Source organism: Dipteris shenzhenensis, chromosome 6 (assembly GCF_047967505.1).
Source record: "Dipteris shenzhenensis isolate YYH24624 ecotype China chromosome 6, Dip_SZ_1.0, whole genome shotgun sequence".
In the NCBI taxonomy this organism is placed as follows: domain Eukaryota; kingdom Viridiplantae; phylum Streptophyta; class Polypodiopsida; order Gleicheniales; family Dipteridaceae; genus Dipteris; species Dipteris shenzhenensis.
The window spans coordinates 29761706-29771602 of NC_141601.1; positions in this window are offsets into that span (position 1 = coordinate 29761706).

A 9897-nucleotide genomic window follows, 5' to 3' on the forward strand; every position below is an offset into this window, starting at 1 on the left:
ACTAGGGAGATCCCTAGGGGATATGATTGGATCTAAAGGCATAAATTGGCAATTTAAGTGCAACGCTTCAGCATTATTAGAGGTACACTATATTAACAAGGACATGAGGGAGTCTATCAATGTTGTGTAATAGAAAACGAGATCCTTTTAATTCTATAGGAACTCCACAATTCATCCTATTGAAGACACTTTGTTGAGTAAAGGGAAACCGTAAAGATCCTAGTGGCTGGGTGCTAGTGGCCGACCCTTGTGAAAGTTGGCATGAGCACGTAAAGGTATGTGACAAAATGTAGTGAATGCTAGGTGCCAAGGATGGGACCAAAAGTTCCCATGGGCATTGTGGGCATAAAATATGACTTATAAAAAAGGTAGAAGATATACTCCGTATTTTTTGGTGTATGGAACTAAATTTATTATGCCTATTGAGACAAAGATTCTAGTGCTTCAAATAGCATTTGGACATAGCTTGGGACAACTTGAGGTGATTGAGCAAATGCTTTTCCATATATCCTCATTGGACCAACATAGGGAAGAGTTTACTTCTTTAAGGGAGAAGCAACAAAAGTGATATCATGATAACGAGCCCTAGACTTTGAATTCAAGAAACATGATTTGGTCCTCTTCTTCAATTCTAGGCATGAGCTATTTCTAGGGAAGTTCCAATACCTATGGTAAGGACCGATGAAAATCATTGACGTAGGTTTAAAAAACATGATTCAATTAGTAGAATAATCACAAAAACTATTCCCAACCTTGACTAATTTTGATAAGATCTAGCCCTATTATGATAGGTTAGGTCAAAAGCCCACTGCATAGATTCTTGAATCAATAGTTTCCTTTTTGCAAAAGTGTCTAATGCCAATTAAGGTTGTGATCTTGTATGTTTGACTATGGAATGATGTGTGCACATATAAGGAAAGTGTTGGTAGATTTTAAGGTTTAATCAAATGTTGTAACCATTTGGATTTGTCATTGTATGAGGAAATACTGACATTTGATGGTGCATCTCTAGGGCCAAAAGACAAAGAGTTGATGATTATACTCCACACACCTCTAGGACACATCACAGTGAAAGTTGTGATGGGATTTGGAAACACATGCAACATGAGCAAGCCCTCGATTGTGAGATTGAGGTTAGCAATCAAGATCAAAATCACCTATCTTTCAAGCTTCTAGGCCTTTATACTATCAGCTCCTTCTTCACAAGCCTATGATAGATGCTACATCCCATGCCAATAGATGTTTAGCTATGCACACTTCAGATGACCAGCTCATGATAGCTGAGCATACATGTTTGACAGGTTGGCATACCTTGTCAGTTTTGCAGGCCTCTTCTTCAGTAGAGTAGGGTATCACACTTGCACCTTCGGCATGAAACTCTTAGATCACTCTGTCCACACCGACTATGTGGTCTACTTTGACCCCACATCATTCGATAGAGATAATAGTTGTATTGCAGCATACCACACACATTATTGTCAGTTCTTTTGGGTTGGTGACACCCTTGTATGTCACAACCTACCAAATCACATCTCCATCGCTACATCGACTAGCCTCACATCCAGATGTCTCTTCTACAAAGCAGTTGCACAATCCACGGTAACTTATGACATGTTCAGCATGCAGCCATACACATAGTTCTCCACATAGTCATCTTTTGATCGACCAATATTTGATCTAGGTGGACTTTACTTTTTGTGAGTTTTTGCACATTTCCTTTCTCTTCCTTTCGGCCTAGGCTTTGGGTTTTATTCCCAAAGGTGAAGGATGACCCACAACTTAAGAGGGGGAAATGCACATCATGTATAGAATCGTAAGTTGTACTCATTGTACATGCTTCCACTATGTACTCACTGTGCTCACACATGCACATACTACTTTGATTATTTCCAGTTTCTTTTTCAATTTTGGATGCTATCATATGCACCAAAAGAAACACAAAAAGATCTTGTACATGCACCCTCTACTTACCCAGTGCAATTTAAGAGGGGGTGTTAAGGATGGTCTAAATTGCACCATCTAGATAGGGCAATAAGGGCAAACTCTAACCCTAAACCTAAGAGGTTCACATTTATATATTCATGTTTATGTTCAATACAACATAGTGTATAGGTAGCTATATCATGTGCACTCCTCTCTCTCACCCTTGCACTTCCACTATCAAAGTAGATATGAAATTATGCACTGAACAAATTCATCCGTGAATAAACATTAACACATTCATAGCAAATTGACTGATGCAACATAAAGGAAAGCATTGAAGATTGCATAATTAGGTTACAGAAATGCATATTATATTGTATTGTTCAATTTGAGTGGATACCATCACTGACAAGGTTACATAAGTCGAGGGCTTGGCTCATCCTTGTGCATAGCCTCAACCTCCTTTGATGAGTTTGATAGCACAATATCTCTTAGCTAATCCTATTGCAAATGTTGCAAAAGTGAGTTTGTGGTACAACAAAATGACCTATATCTACACACTCACACGCATGCAAAGGTCATACCTAAAATGCCACAAGTAGTGTCTTTACAATATATCCTTTCGATTTTATGGAGTAGAAAAACATTACAGTATGTGAATTATAATCACACACTAGATATTGACACTAGGCTCTTTAGCACCTCAATGTGCTAGCACAGAGCATCGTGCTCAGTGATTTTATCAATCTAAGACTGCAACTTCACTTGGTCATCCTCCTTTCTCGTTGTTTTGAGAGTGTATCCTCCCTCCTTTGTTTAATGCCTATCATCACTCTTGTGGACTCATCCACTTTGTGTGCTTTTTGCAAGTTGATTGTTAGTTCCTCTGCCTCTTAATTTAGTTCGCTCAAAATCCACCTATGCTCTTCTTCATGCATTTGCTTTGTAGCTATCTCTATAAGTTCTTAATTTAGTTCACTCAAAATCCACCTATGCTCTTCTTCATGCATTTTGCTTTGTAGCTATCTCTATAAGTTCTCTTTCAATCTTCCTCCAAACATCTGCAACATCTCTTCACATGCTATTATCTAATCATAACTATAGCATAACTTCTCCTTGAGCTTTGTAGTCCGTGCCACTATAGCTTTGAAAGGCCTCGTGTGAATGTGTCTTCAATCTCTATCATCACAGTGCATTGTAACTTGGCAAGCCAACGAACTCAAATGGAACAGGACTCTTGCAATTTGCTGATATAGCTATAATCAAGGAATGTCCAATGTCAAGTGGCCACCTCATAAACCTTGATGGCATATGCATCTTGAATAGCACGGGTACTTACATATGCCAAGCTTTGCCTTCCCAAAGCTTTGTGACTAATGAACTCGATCAGTTCTTTCTAGAATTTGCTTGAGCACGTTCTTTCATTTAACTTCCAATCTAGACCATGTCCTCAATGTTAGTGATGTCCATGGGCTCTATATGGCCCATCATGTAGTGTCAATCATCTGCGCTCTACTGGTCACCGGGCATTGAAGGTCGGTGACATCGTTGTGGAGACTCTGCGGGCTGTCCATCGTCATTTGGAGAAGCCCGTCGGTGAAGCTTTGGTCGAGCCGCTGTGTAGATCTTGGAGAAGGTGATGGCTGCGCTGCAAAGTTGCATGGCCATGTGCGTTTGCCTTGTTGTTGGTAGAGATGGTTGTCTGGTCTTCTTTCACAAATGCTTGTTCTCCAATACTTGTTGTGCTCAAATCCACTCTTCTTTGCTCACTAAGCAACATAGCAAAGCTCATTGCTTGTGGGCTTTGTTACACTAGCGCCTGGAGTAGAGGTTGTGGAGATCACCATGGAGGTCTGCTCGCCGCTCCATGTGGCGCTGTGAGGCCATGCTGGCTACGGTGGACGTTGCATTGCATGGAGGCTTGAAGCTCCTTGGACGTTGCGTTGTAGAGCTGTCAGCAAGTGGTCGTTTGTTGAGCGGCCGTTTGGAGCTTGGAGGCAAGCTAAGGCGCTGGCTATCCTGGCTTTAGAGTAGAAGTCAAAAAGGTCAAAGGGAGTGTTGCTTTGAAGGTGGTCGAGTTGTTGCCCTGATGTGGAGGAGCCTATGCCGGGCTGCTCGCTGTCTGCGTTGCATGCACTGAAGCTTTACTTGGAAGCTGTCGTTTCTGTCGTAGTTGCTATTGTGCAGGTCGACTTTGAGGCTACCCATGTGAGTCATCAATGGAGGCTCATGGCCGTGAGAGGCTGCGCCAAGTCAAAGACGTTGAGGCGCTGTTTGATGCTGAGTCGCCTAGGTGCTGCAGGCTGTAGTAGTGTTGCACGACTTGCTGTTAGTGTTAGTTGAAGCTTGTATTGGACTGTAGCAGTTGTAGAGAGAGTCGCTAGAGTCCCTTCTAGTCGGTGGTTGGTCGCAGCTACCAGTGGAGCTGCGTGTAGATATGTGCTTCAATGGAGTACATTACATTGACTCTGTCTCATCTTTGAAAAGCAGGTAGATTCGGCCAGAATGGAGTAGATGCTTGCTTCTTGGTCGTTCAGGTAGCTCCAGTGAATGAAACAAACGAGATCTCTTTTAAGCACTCTATCTCAATCAAACAGAATGGATTTCTTTCACACATAAATCTATAAACTCTCCCGATGAACTTAGAAAAGAATGCCAGAAATTTTCTCTCAAACATGAACGGAATTCCCTCAAGAAAAAAATGAACGTATCTCACTGTCTATAGCTCGGAATGACAAGCTTTCTGATGCAAATAGGAGAGGAGAATGAACTCTACACGATGAACTCTCAAAAAGAAGAAGATGCCTCAAATGGAGGGCTTATTGCCTCAATGGAGCAAGGGCTTGCATGCCTTGACAAAACAAGGGCTTATATTCTCTCTCGAATGGAAACTCTCTGAATGGAATATGCCTCACGGAAGGAGGGCTTGACACTCATGAAGGGAATGGGAGCACCATTGGCTCTAATACCATGATAGCAAAAGTGAGAGAGGGTGAGAGATAGGAGTGCACACAATATAGCTACCTATACACTATGTTGTATTAAACATAAACATGAATATATACATGAGTACCCCTTAGGAATAGAGTTAGGGTTTGCCCCATGCCCTATAGGTATGGTGCAATTTATACCATCCTTAACATACTTTGATCTATTTGTGTTGATTGTGTAATTCTCAAGTATTTAGATGATTAGGAAGCAGATTTGAAGTTAGCACATCGATTTATCCACATCAAAGGTCTTGGAAGGTAGTGATTCTAATAGAATAATAGATTTATTTGAGGTCTAGGAGCTTGTCAAATCCTTTTTCTTTGACTTGAGACGAAGATCATTCAACGTTGAAGAGTGCCAAGACTAGACAAGCACTGAGACAAGCTCTCTTGATCACCATGAAGGTTCTCACCTACGTTGAAGGGGATTGATTAAGTCTGGGTAATTCAAGTGAGTCTAAAACTTTTCCACTAGGTTGCTACACCCCATTGAGAGATATTAGGCAAAGATATGCACATTGGAGATACCCCCTCCAACCCTGTGCATGCAGGATGCCAATTAATGAGGAAAGAATTTTCTTTAAATGGTGGGCTCTTGCTTGATGTGAGAGGATCTTATATGTATACTCTTCCACACAACCTCCTTGTACATGTGTGAAATAAGTCTTCTTCCTCTTTTTCACATGGAGTCCTCTCTCCTCTTCTCTCCACTCATCCCCCTTGTTTCTTGTCCCATAGTGTCCCTCTTTTCCCTTGTATATTCACATGTTGATGAGTACCATCCCTCTTCTCTCATCCCCCCTTCCCCTTGTAAGCAGACTTCTCTCTTCCCTAGCATGTATCCTTGCCCCTCATTTGTAAGTCTTTGCATGCTCATAACAAGCCACCACTATGCACAACAGCAAGTACAAAATGATGCCATGATGGTCTCCAAAAATCCCTCACATTACCTTTTATCCGTATTGTTCTTTTGCTTAGAGGTGAAATTCATAAGTCTTGAGTGCAAGATTTTGGCTTGCAATATAGAGTTGGGGACATGATAGTGTCAATGTTGTCTCTACCCTTGCTCTTCTTTTGATGCTAGAAGCTCTCTAGTCCAGCCAATGTATGTAAAAAAATGATAAGAATTTCTAGCAAGCATGTCTTGATTGTTCTAAGTTGAGAAGAGTAGGACCAAATCCATTAAAATACTCTCTAATAATAAGAGAGTGATAAGAGACCAAGAGTAGTATAGTGCCACTTGGGAATGTTACTATGTCTAGTGATGCATCACTCGGGTGCTTCTATTAGTGAAGTCTGTTACTATAGTGTAAGGATTATTTACTATTGTAGCATAAGAAGAGGGATACATGAGAGCATCCTACCTTGACAAAGAGCGCATAGGCATAACTTGAAAAAAGGACCCTAACATTTGGCATATCTAGTGTAGGATTAGAGCACTCAACATAGACTTCAACGTATGATCAAGCATTACCAATAAAAAAGAGTAGCAATCACAATTTGTATTTCCAATGCCCATCAACTACGTTCATTGATAAGTTCAGCTATCTATGTCTATGCTCTCTACTTACTCAAGGATATGAAGAGGAGACAAAATCAATCAAGTAAACAATCTATATTGTCATTGTAATATTTCATTCTCATAACCCTAGTTGAATGGAACGGATATCAATCTAAAGCATAACCACCAATGGTCAAGTGATGTAGTTGATGGCCCATTAATTGTATATGTTTACATTATATGTGTTTAGATTTTATTACAAATTTTTCTTATGCATTGAGCAATTACTAGTCTCCCTTACTCCCATTCTTGATACAGATGAACTTTACAACACAATAACAAATTCACTTCATAATAACAAACCAAAAGAGACACAGCAACTGTGGACCTTCTTGTTCCTCGATCTATTAAGAGAAAAGGAATTGTACCAAATTTTTGAAAACAATGGGAAAAGGTCCAAATGGCCACAACCTTCGATTCAAGAAAATTACACATGGACAAATAATGCAATAGTTTTCAAGCACATGCATCAATATCAATACTCAAATTTTCCCAAATGAGTTGAAAAAAGCCCAAGTAGGGAAAATATACAATTAATGTACACTAAATGTGAAGCAAAAATGGACTCAACAAAGGTCTACATAGTAGAGGGATATAAACCTTAAAAAACACATGGTCATCTCATTTTATCCTAATAACAAAAATGGCAAATATCTAAATAGCTTAAAATGAGAAATATTGTGTCAAATAGTGCAACTACTTCATGGGACAAATACAAACCCATGAGCAAATACAATGACTACATTTATGCGATCAAAGATAAGCTTTCAAATATTCGACACATGTATACTAGTCTTGTAATAGTTAATATTCAAGAACTACATTAAGACGTTCTTAAATATCGGCTTAAAGACAAGCCAGTAAAAATTGAAAAGTTGGAATACGAACTCATATAGAAGCTACGTTGAAGTAGAAATGGACAAGAACACACCCTAGTCAAGCATCTTATTCTAAAAATATAATATATGGAGGTGAAGGAGGTGCGTAATACTATAAATCGATGGATCTTTGTTAAAATTCAAAGAACCTAAGTGCAAAATTCGGGCAAAAATGCCAACGTTGGAAACTTTAGAACTATTTGCTTAAAGGAACTTTATGAACAAGGCTACAAGCTTTGAAAACATCCAACAAAGACAGTGTGATGGCAATTGACATCACAATAATATAAGTTTGGAGTGCACAACAGCCTACATAAGTGATAACATATGACTACGCCTCATCCTCAAATATTTATTGTATTAAGAAGAATAAGTAACAATATCAAGGCTTTGGTTACAGTTTGTATTTAACAATGAATGCACAATAAAACATATTTATTTGCTTGGTATTTTGTGTGCCTATCAATTGCCAAAATCCATTTTTATAAACTTAATCAAAACAAATCTCAATAGTGCAAATGCTTGATGGAGGAGCCACGAGAAATTTTAGAGCCATTCCAAGACCCCAAAAAACAGAGTGAAAAAAATTGACATTTTATGTAAGTTTTGTTTTGCAACTTAGTCTTATATTGCATAAGACAAGAGTACAGAAGGCATTGCCTCCTATTATAGTGGTAAAGCAATCAATTTTAGATGCAAAAGAGAAAGGAAATGATTTTCAAAAAAGCATTAAGCTATTAAGAGGTAATTTTTGTGGGATGCTCTCTATAATTACATGTGGGATTTCACAAAAGGTTTTCACTCTAAGGAGGCAGTGGTAATACCTCTAAGGCTAGGTTCACACCAACCGGTGGCTAGCCCAACCTCGCCCAACCTTGTTTGCCAGCCTACAAATTTTGTAACAGGCACTGAAGGATGATTAGTTCACACCATCTGCCCGAGGGCTCCGAACTTCTTTTACATCATTAGAGGGGATGGGCAGGGCTACCAAGCTAAACGGAATCATTGGAGTCTTTACCGTCCATGAGTTGGAGAGACACCTCAGCCCACCAGGTTGTGTGAACTGTCCACTCCACTCATTGGTGTCTCAATGGCTCTCTAGAATACCTAGCCTATGTGCCACGCGGTGATGTGAGCTCGACCTAAACAGGGGGAATTTTTTTCCTCAAAAAAAAAAGAAATACATTTTTTAAAATACAAAAGCTTCTCTTTTTTTGGGGGGGGCATTGTACTGAAATTGAAAGTGCGAACAACGCCCCCATACGAGGTGACCAAAATAGAACCATGAGTTGTCCCTAGGACTTGAGTTAGCTTTCCTTGGGACTTGAACTCAAGATGACGAGCACATACTCACCCGCACATCGTAGTGGCTTGGTCTAAAAGTTTCTTTGTAAGTGCGCTTCTGTACTTGGCCAACACTAGAGCGTTTTCTCAAACTCCAAAAGCCTATAAAGCCATGTGGTGCATTCTGAAGCATTAGATGTCACATCTAAAAACAACCTCATGTCCAAAAAAGAACCTCCTTGCCCTAAAATTACCACAGGGTCCAAAAACAACACAGGGGGTTGCCTAAATTACCAAAGGGTCCTTACTCTGCCGTAATTATTACCCAAGGGTCCTTACTCCACCATTTTGCTTCATCCAGTTGGTGTCTAGTGCATCTGAAGATTGTGCTTCACTGGCTACTAATGGTAATTATTCTTCTTATGCTCATTCCAGTCCATGTTAGGCCTTCGTATAAAAGCAATTTATGTATTGTATTCATAGAGTCATATGTGTTGTTTCCATATATCTGTAAATCAAAGTCAGTGTCTCCGCGATCGCACAGTATTAGATGACGATAGAAGATTTATGATGCTTAAAGGATCCTTTCCTCTCACATGGTTTCTAACACAGCAACAAGTAAAAAGGAGTTGGGGGAGGCAGAGTAGATAACTTGCTGCTGAAGTGTATGGAGGGTCTCTTTATTGCCGAGCCACAAAGCAAGATCACGTCATGAAACTAAGTGGCAATCAATCTAGCTGCACTGCGAAGCAACAAGAAGAAGTTCACGAAACTAATTGCATCTAGTGCCACTCAATTTAGCTCAACTGCTGCGAAGCAACAAGAACAAGTTAAAAAGTGTGCATCGGGTAATTTCATCTACTAGAACTCAATTTAGATAGCTTTGGAGGGCCTGTTGATTACCCAGCTGCGAAGCATAAAGCACGTCAGTGAATTGAAGGAGCCAACAAATCAAGTTCTACGACGGCCCTGCAGTCTACCCACTGACTGCAATTTTGCACATACACTGCGATTCCCTACTTGTTCATGAGCAATACTTTTTCTTGTTGATCCGTAGTTCTTGTTGATGTGCACCTTTGAGAATTTGCACGCCATCTAGTCGCCTTTCGTCTCATGATTGTAGTGTCACTATACTGTACAGACGCTATGGGGTGTACAAAATGAATACACAGTGCATCATCTACTGAAAACATAGAGAACAAGAAAAGAAGAAGATCACCATAACACTGCGTAAGATGTATATATCTCAGAACAAGAGCTC